We start from the raw sequence: 9,992 nt of genomic DNA, 5'->3' as shown, positions 1-9,992 counted from the left end.
ACCATAAGTATACTATAAGGGATTAATATGAAAACCCTTTTTTTTTTCCTCCATCTGTTTGAGGTATGCAATGGTTGAATGGATATGTTTTCATAAAAGCAAGTTGCGTACATGTAACCTATGTTGTTTTTCAAGGAGACAGAGAGAGAGAGAGAGATCCTTCTTCATTATGCTGTTTACTGTTTCTGAGGTATGGGGTAACTTTTGCCATCAACCTTTATGCTTATGTATCCTCACCTGTTACAAGATGCCACAATCTGCTTACCATGGCTGAGACATGACTTGTTGCAGGTCTCCTTTAGGATGGTCCTACTGTCTTAAGTTGATCCATATTTTGTTTTTCAATGTTGTTACATACAAAGTATATCACATTTTGAAAATTATAAATCCCCCTACATGAACACATCTTCATGTTCTGTGACATGCTGATTTGCATACTACAATTACAATAACATATTCAACTTATATATTTCAAAGAACCATAAACTATAATGAGTTATAAAATCTTGACTATAATTTCAACAACTTTATATTATTGCAGAAATATTTATCAATCAACAGATGCAATACAAAACTTCACTCAAATGTATTCAGGAAGCTCCTGATGATTGTTAGGTCACAAGAGAACAGCTGATCCAAACCTGTTTGCAAAAGATAATTATATCAAATGTATAGTGGTCACTATGAAACATTAAATCAGAAGTATAATACCTGAAGATATCACTTAAAAATGTAAAAATTGTAGTCACATTTTGCTGTTTGGGAGAATTCTTATTGATAAGTATAATACACATAAAAAAATACGTATTATATAAATAACTGTAAACATATATCACAGATAAGTGTAAGCAGATATTATACAAATAAATTAAACAGATACTATATAGATAACCATAAACAGGAATGTACAGATAAATATAAACAGGTATCCGATACATGTAGACAGGTATTACATATGTAACTAAACATATATTATTTAGATAAGAGTAAACAGATATTATATTGATAACTGTAAACAGTTGTTACATAGATAAATGTAAACACGTGTTACAAAGATAAATGTAAACAGGTGATATAGATTTAAGTGTAAACATTACATGCATAACATGTATTTATTAAATATTAACTAGTAGTTTTTGAGTCCTCCTGTATATTTATAAGTCAAGACATATATTACAGAGTTCTAAATAAGCTGTTTATGTGCACTTCAAACCAGCCCTGGATAAGAGCTTTAATTGACAGAGAATGCATTACACTAGAAAGAAAAGAGTAACAGTCATGACACCAACAATATAGTTAACATGAATTAGTGTGATAACAATGATAAGCTATGACAAATATGCCTTAAAACTTCAATATTATTAATACAATAATCAAGTTTGGAACACCATACAAATGAAGATCTTGAGAGTAAGCTGATAAATTAAAGAATATGACTGATGGAAGTAATGAGGCTTTAACCTGGCCATGTTTCTCAACAATGGAGTGTAGGAACTCTCCACCAATAATGGAACAAGTAAAGTGACACTGGAAGTAGTCTATGCACTAATGAAGGTACATTACATGTGAAATAATATGAGGAGCCAACAGTCAACGTAAATTCCGCAGTAAGAACTTTAATAATGAAGCACAACACAGTTGAATTAACTAAGCAAACTACAAACCATGAAACATGAGGATATCATTTGAACTGTGTGTGTGAGGAGGGGTGTCTGTGTGAAAGGAAAACAGTACAAATAGTCTGAGAAGCCACTATGATACCTTAATTTTAAAGTGAAACCTTAGAAAATAATGTTTACACCTTGTATACATAAAGAAGCCTCAAAAACAGCACTACTAGATATACATACTCAGTAATAAACCATGTACTCCTAAAAAAGGTTATAACAAACCATGTACTTACTGAGAAAAGTTTAAAACAGACCATGTACTCACTATGAGTGGATTATAACAAAACACATACTCTCTTAAGAAAAGGTTGAAACAAACCATGTACTCATTAAGAACTAGTTATAAAAAACATGTATTCACTAATAAAAGGTTATAACAAAATATACTCATTAAGAAAATCCTATAACAAACCATGTACTCAAAAGTACAATCTCACGTTAAAAGTTGTCTATATATTCAAATAAGAACAGTTACAAGTTTAAATATCTAGAGACGATTTATTTTTGTAAGTCATAAATCCCTTCTCCCAAAAACAAACTCTATGAGAAATTTAAAACCCTATTTAAAATGTAATGTCTTTAACCTGTTGACTGCCAAGTATTTCAGCTGCTATAATACAACTCTAATGCTTCTTCATTTTGTAACTTTTTTGCCATTTTGGATCGAAAGTGGAACAATTTGTAAGTAGGTCAAATTCATGCATGGTGCTGACATCTAACGTTGAAATTAGGTATTATTGAGAACGAATTAACTCGTCTGTGGCACTGTGTTACCGATCGGCTTGGACGAGTTATCTCATCTACATATCCACTACAACAAAGATTCACTGGTCAGTAGGTCTTATCTTGGTTCACAAGCAGCTTACATCATCCTCTACAACAACAACTGGATAGTTGGGACTATCTTAGCTCACAAGCAACCTACATCATCCTCTATAACAAAGATTCACTGGACAGATAGGGCTATCTTGGTTTGCAAGCAACCTACATCATTCTCTACAACAACTAGTCACTAGGAGTTATCTTCTTTCACAAGCAACCTACACCATTCTCTAAAACAACTGAACAGCAGTAGGACTATCTTAGTTCACAAGTAACCTATATCATTCTCTACAACAACTGAACAGTAGGGGTAATCTTGGTTCATAAGCAAACCCCAATCATTCTCTACAACAAAAATTCACTGGACAGTAGAGGCTATCTTGGTTTACAATAAGTCCACATCATCATCTACAACAACTAGACAGTAGAAAATGTCTTCTTTCACAAGCAATTTACATCATTCTCCAACAATGATTCACAGGGTGTTTAGAGTTACCTTACTTTACAATGAGCTTACATCATTCTCTGCAACAAAGGTTCACCTTTTTTCATGAGACTAGTTATATGTTATTCTCCAGCTTTATTTCATAAAAGTAACAAATTATGATTATACATCACAAGCTGATGTACCCATACAACCCACAAGGAAGACATTGTCTCTGTTTCATTGTAAGAACTGACACCTTCTGTCTTTTTCTATGGTAATATCATATAGAACTATGTAACAACTGACATCTGCTGTTTCTTTCTACAGTAATATTGTATAGAACTATGTTACAACTAATGCCTGTTGTCTATTTCTACAGCAATATAGAACTTTGTAACAACTGATACTCTCTTATCATCCCAGCTTGAAACGACCTCGGGTGGCACATTCAAAGTTGTAACAAGCATTCTGAAGCACAACAACATATAACGTCTGAATTCTTTGAAAGTAAACACAATGTAAAATGAGTTATTATTCACCATTGTGTGCTATAACCCACAGATACGAAAGTTGTATTTTCAAAACGCTATAGAACTACAAACACTGTCTACTAATAACGTGTACTATATTCAGGGATTCTATATTTTTAAAACACCATCTGACCGTCTAAATATTTGTGGAAGGAGAAAGTTGAAGAATAATAAAGTTTCAGTATAACTTTTCTTAAGATCTGTTGAGAAACATACGAATTACAGAGTGATATCTCATCTTACGATTACAGCATAGATGTATGGAAAACATTTAAGGATTTGTAAAAACAATGAACAGTTCCATAGCCGTGAGGTTTCACAAATTGTGGTAAAAACAGAAAATCGAGTTGTCTGATCTCGTCTTCCTTTGTTAAAATAACACTTTTGTATGGAGTTAACTCGGTCAACGAAAACAAAAAAACTGAGCTCGGTCAGGGTCAATGCACGGTAAAATTTATGAAGAGGTAATATAGGAAAGAGAATAAGGCCATAAGCGATGAGCAGACGTAGACATACCAGATTAAATACCACAACAACGTCGTAACACAGGCAGTACAATTACCGTTGTATTAAGTAGATACACAGTTTTCACAGCCATTAAAAACATTTGTAGTTTCTGTAATTAAGATCTTGATTAATCAGGTCCATCATTAGAGGGGAAGTAATCACGCTTGTTTCTTCTTGCCTCGTGCTGCGATAGCTCCGCTTGTAACTTAAGTGTTAACGTAGGTCTGGAATAATAAATATACCTCTTATATACAAAGTACTGTTACATACATCAGGTCCGTACTAGTGGATAAACCACGTACATACAACTTCTGTTACGTCTATCAGACCAGGTATAATGAATCTTCTAGATACATACAACTTACTGTAACGTAGATCAGGCCTGGAATAATGGATCAATTACGTACATTTAACTTACTGTTAATTCCCCCCGCTAGCACAGCGGTATGTCTTCGGAGTTACAATGCTAAAATCAGGGGTTCGATTCTCCTGGATGGGCTCAGCAGATAGTCCGATGTGGCTTTGCTATAAGAAAACACACACACTTACTATATATGTAAAAACGGCTCTTTTGGGTTGAGAAATTTTGTTACGTAGAACCTGACGATGACCGAAGAAGGTCGAAACATTGTTCACTCCTCTGCGTAAAAAATTTTCTCAGCCCAAACGAGCCGTTTTTACATATATATTTCTTTACAAGTGGGTTTTCTCGACATCACTGACACACACTTACTGTTATATAGATTACGTTTGGACTAATAAATCTAGTTCGTACATACAACTTACTATTACATAGATCATATCTGGTATAATGGATCAACTACGTACATTCAACTTGCTGTTACATAGATTACGTGTGGACAAATGAATTACAAAGATCACGTCCAGTTGAATGGATCAACTACGTACGTAAAACCGTTATTAATCAGAAAGTTCTGATTAAAGTAAGCTTCCTATATGGATCAGAAGTACAAATTAATTAATATACATGTATTAATGAATATATATGTGGTTACAATGTTTCATTTAATTATATTAATGGATTAACCGCACATGTACAACAAATCTAATTCCACATAGGAAATGAAGTTACCAGCGAGTTGTTAAGTTGCTTATTTCCAAAATTGCTTTGAGCATTTAACAAATTGAGAAATAATCAATCAAAAACCCTAGGAATTAAAACACGTGTATTTTAATATATTTATTTCCCTTTTGAAGCGTAAATGATGTAAACCACGGTGTCGCTACGAATCTAGTCTCGACATCGTAAGTGCTTCACCGCTTAAATACATTAAGCTAATTTGTTTGAGTTTCGCAATTCTAAAATTTCGGTTGCGTTATACGTAGAACATGTGCACTACAGTTTAGGCAGGTGGCCTGTATTTGACAAAGATAAATTATCAGTAGCTGAACTTTGTCCTGGCGGAGAAAATGGCAACTAGCCTCACAGAGAACATCACTTACAAGGCTTCGTATGTGTTGCATTCTTTAACCACACGATGGGCCGTACATGTTCCATTTTTTCTCTCTCTCCTACAAAGCAAGATTTCTACTTGAATGGATAAAGTCATTTCCCACCAGCTAGTTGTCTGTGAAATCGGTTGGCTGTGAGTAATTCCATTTCTACACTTGCTTCTCCGTTTTCACAATATATTGGAAAGCAAGCCCAAAGTACGGAACCGTACAAGTAGAAAACATCCCCGGGCCTAGTATTCACAAAAAAGGCTGTTCGAGGAACTTGTTCCAAAATAAAACTACGCTAACAACCAACTACACCCTATAACAAGGGTTTGTTTATTCTTACGTGCAAAGTTACACTATACGCTAGTTGTGTTGTACCCAACATAGATATCGAAACACAGCTTTTATCAATAAAGTGTGTTGTAAAAAATCTCTATACAAGTCACCGATAAACACACTGACAGTGCTGTTGTATTTAAATATCAACAACTCTTCATACAGTTTTTACTTAATATTAAATTCACACTGTGACATACAGTATTTCTGAAAATTATTTATCTTATCATAGAAAATAATTAAATCAGGAGAAAGCTAAGAAACTGGAAAAAATAAATTTACAAAACTGACATGATAATTACCAACACACAACCTCATTACTGGTAATACAGTTTTTGAAAGTACATGTAGAAAGTAATTTTGTTTAGTAAGACAGCATTTTCTCTTTTTAGCTTTCGTATCTAATGTGAAAGACCTGTTTAATGTAATACAACAAAATTTTCTAATCTTTATATCTAACATGTAGAAACTACTTTTGTTTACCATTGAAAGGTAAGTGGTTAACAGAAAACAGATTCTCTGGAATGTTAACTGTTAGTCACAAGTTTCTACAAATGTGAAATTAGGAAAATACATGGGGCTGTTTAATTAATAGAATTATACAATTACTTAAATTAATCAAACACTTTTGTTTCAGTATTATCACATACTTTCTGGTTCTTTTTTTACTTCATGCATACCTGTAGTTTTATAAACTGACACTTAAAGGACAATATTTACATATGTGCTTAGATTTTTCTGTGTCTTAATATACCACAGAAAATAGTTTTGTTCACATATAACTTAGTGATTCTGGGCTTCAAGGGAACATACTCTTTTCCTTACCTTTCTATGTGATTTAATACCTAAAACAATATTTATATCTATATACAGCTTTGTGACCTGGTACTTCAAGTCGAGGTACTTGTGTGCATTTAACTCTGTGACCTGGTATAACACAGAAAGGTATTTATGTATATATATAGCTATGTGACCTAGTACTTTAAGGAACAGTACTTATGTATACATTTAGTTTTGTGACCTTGAAATTCTGAGAACAGAATTTCATCATTTTCCCCAAGCATATTAATATATCAATTACATGTTTACATCTAATTTACCTGTAAGATATTCATAACCATTATCAAAGGTTTTATCTCTCTAACTATTAGGAACAAAACTCTTTTCTTGATACATTATGACAGATGCAAACCTAGATGTATATATAAATACCTTTCTTTAAATATTCAATCACAAACCTACACATATATATATAAATACCTTCCTTTAAGTATCCAATCATAAACCTACATGTATATGCACAAACTAACAATTGGCATTCTTTCTTTGATGAGGACAGTAAAATGAACACAATACTCCAAGTATGGTAAACCAATGATTTATTTAAGGAGATAATTAATTAATTCCTTAGATTTCCATTAAATACATCCTAAAATGTTGTTAGATTTATTAACAGCAACAGAGCATTGCCTTGACAGTATGAGTGATGTATCCATAACACTGCCAAGATCCTCATCTTCAGTCATGCTACATGTTATCCAAGTTGTACTAACCAAAGTGCAATACACTGTAATTACTATAATTAAAAATAACTTGCCAAATCCACAGCTTCCCTAATACAACTGGAAATATCAAAATTCGATGTAATCAGCAAACTTTACTGATTAAATCCCCATTAATATTATAAATGTAAATAAAAAAAAACAAAGGCCCAAGCACTGAACCAGAAGCAAAATAATAGTTACAAAGGTCCAGTTTAACTGAATTCCATTAATAAGAACTTGATGCTTTCCTCTTAGCCAACCACCTAACAATCCAAAGTCTTTTTCCAACATCAACAATGTAGCTTTTTTAGTTAATGTTCTCTGTGACACCTTATCAAAGTTCAAATGTACCAAGTCTACACTATTTCCATCATACAGATAACAAGTGACATCACTGATAAAGACATTTAATATTTTAATAAATAATTTCAAAAAGCCTCTTTTATCAGCTTCTAGAATTTGTTTTTATAATACAGAAGTAAGATTTATTGACATATAATTTCCAACTTACTTGTTTAAACCTTCATAAAAAAGGACTAACATCGTCAGGTTGGTTGAAAAGGTAAAAATAATAATAAGTATTTATTTTAATACATTCACGGCAAGCAAAATATCAGGAAGGGAGAAGGATCTTTAAGGATGGCATAGGAAGACTCGTATCAAATAATTATGAGATGGTCAAGGTATTTAATTATGTTTTTTGAAAATGTAAGCAATATTCCCCAGTTTTAACAGTTGCTAGATAGAAACAATATTGAGAAATACAAACACATTAATTTTGAGCATGTTAAGAAAAAATTGGAAGTTTAAAACTTGAAAAGGCTATTGAGTCACATACTTCCACAAGGGCTTTGAAGGAGGATAAGAAATGGGTATGTGAGCCATTTACTACTATTTTTTGTAGGTTATTGGATAGAGAGCAAGTGGCCAAAGGATTGGAAATTGATTACTGATTTCTCTTTCAAAGGAAATAATAAAGGTTGGCTCATTAATTATAGGCCTATCAGTCTCGCATCAGTGGTAGGAAAAATTTATGAAAGTCTGACAAAAGATGCTTTACAAAGTGACTTAATGAAGGTTAAAATAATTTGTTAGATAGTCTACATGGTTTCATCACAGGAAAAATTTTGCTGTACTAATCTTCTGACGTTCTTTGAAGAGGTTACAGATGTGGATTTCATGTATCTGGGTTTTCAGAAAGAATTTGACAAAGTGCCATATAAAAAGCTTGTTAAAAACATTATCTTTGTAGGTGCAAAGAAAAAGAAGGTGGATGAAAGAAAGGAAAGAGTTGTTTGAAAGGGAGTTCACTCGAACTGAATTAATGACAGGGCTCAGTGTTAGATCTCTTGCTGTTCCTTATTTATGTCAACGATACAGATGATGAAATAGTCAATAAATTACTTAAATTTGCTGATGACATCAAAGTTTTTGGGTGTTGCTGGTTGTAAGAATGTTACTCCTGCTGTTTCATGAAAGAATTTGGACTTTTTTATTAAATATGAGCAAATAAATGGCAAATGGTTTTTGATTTCAATAAAAGCAAGGTAATGCATCTAAGATATTACAATTTAGATTATAATTGTCTTTTTTTTTATGGGAAAAACCTTAACAGTGTCCTGGAAGAAATAAAACTTATTATTCTGATTGATCAGTCTTTTAAGGCATCCAAGCAATGTGCTGTTGTTAATAGAAGCATAAATTTGATTGAGGTATTTAACAGTGTTAAATGAACTGGTAGTTTTAATGCATCATTGTTTTTGCACCTAATGGTAAAAATGGCCACAAATTATGGTAGGATAAGTTATCTTCAGCTATTAACATTTTTATTTTTATATTTTTTGCTAGTAAGGTAGTCATACCTTTGAAATGGATTGCCTTCCAATGTGATGGATTCAATAAATCTAAGGGTGTTTAAAATATGACTTGATAAATATTTAAATGACAGGACCAATTCTAAGTATATAATTTTTATTCAAATGTTTAGTGAAGTGGATTAAACAATCTAGAAGAACCAACTTTAATTGTATACTATCTATTCAATCCTTGAGTACATATCTACTGTCTACTATCCTGGAAAAAAAGCTTGCATATCGATATGTTGACTTTTAAGTTGTTCAAGAGGGTTCAAGGAGAAAGCTACAAGTGTGACTTCAGGTGTAAATGAGCTTATAATGAAAGGTTGAAAATGCTGAACATCTGTTTGTTGGAAAGATTTTAACACTGCTGAAAGACTTAGAATCTATAATCTGCAAGAACAAAAGTTTAAGATAAGTAATACTCAGTCAGGATTCCAGTTTGGGTTATTTCTCTAATAGAATGAGCTTTTCAGTCTGTTCAATAGTTTGTCTTCATGTTTGATCGAACTTACAACATTAAAGAAGTTTGATTGGAGATTTGATGAAGATTTTATAGATCAGGCTAGATATAAATGGCTTCTATACATAGTTTGTAGTAGAAAATATAATAGTGTTCATAAGATAAATGACCAGTTGTTATTCCTTGGAAACAAAATAAAGTACATAAGCAGTATAATGACTAATTAATTCTTCAAGAATAACTTCTTGCTCTCCAAATAATGCCTAGCTCATCACACATCATCAAATACTGCCTTCAATAATCATATACTTACTTTCAAATAATTATGAATAAATTCAACCAAACTGTACTCACCCCATAATTAAAGATGTTTTGT

Source organism: Tachypleus tridentatus, chromosome 13, assembly GCF_004210375.1.
Source record: "Tachypleus tridentatus isolate NWPU-2018 chromosome 13, ASM421037v1, whole genome shotgun sequence".
In the NCBI taxonomy this organism is placed as follows: domain Eukaryota; kingdom Metazoa; phylum Arthropoda; class Merostomata; order Xiphosura; family Limulidae; genus Tachypleus; species Tachypleus tridentatus.
This window is presented reverse-complemented; position numbering follows the sequence as displayed.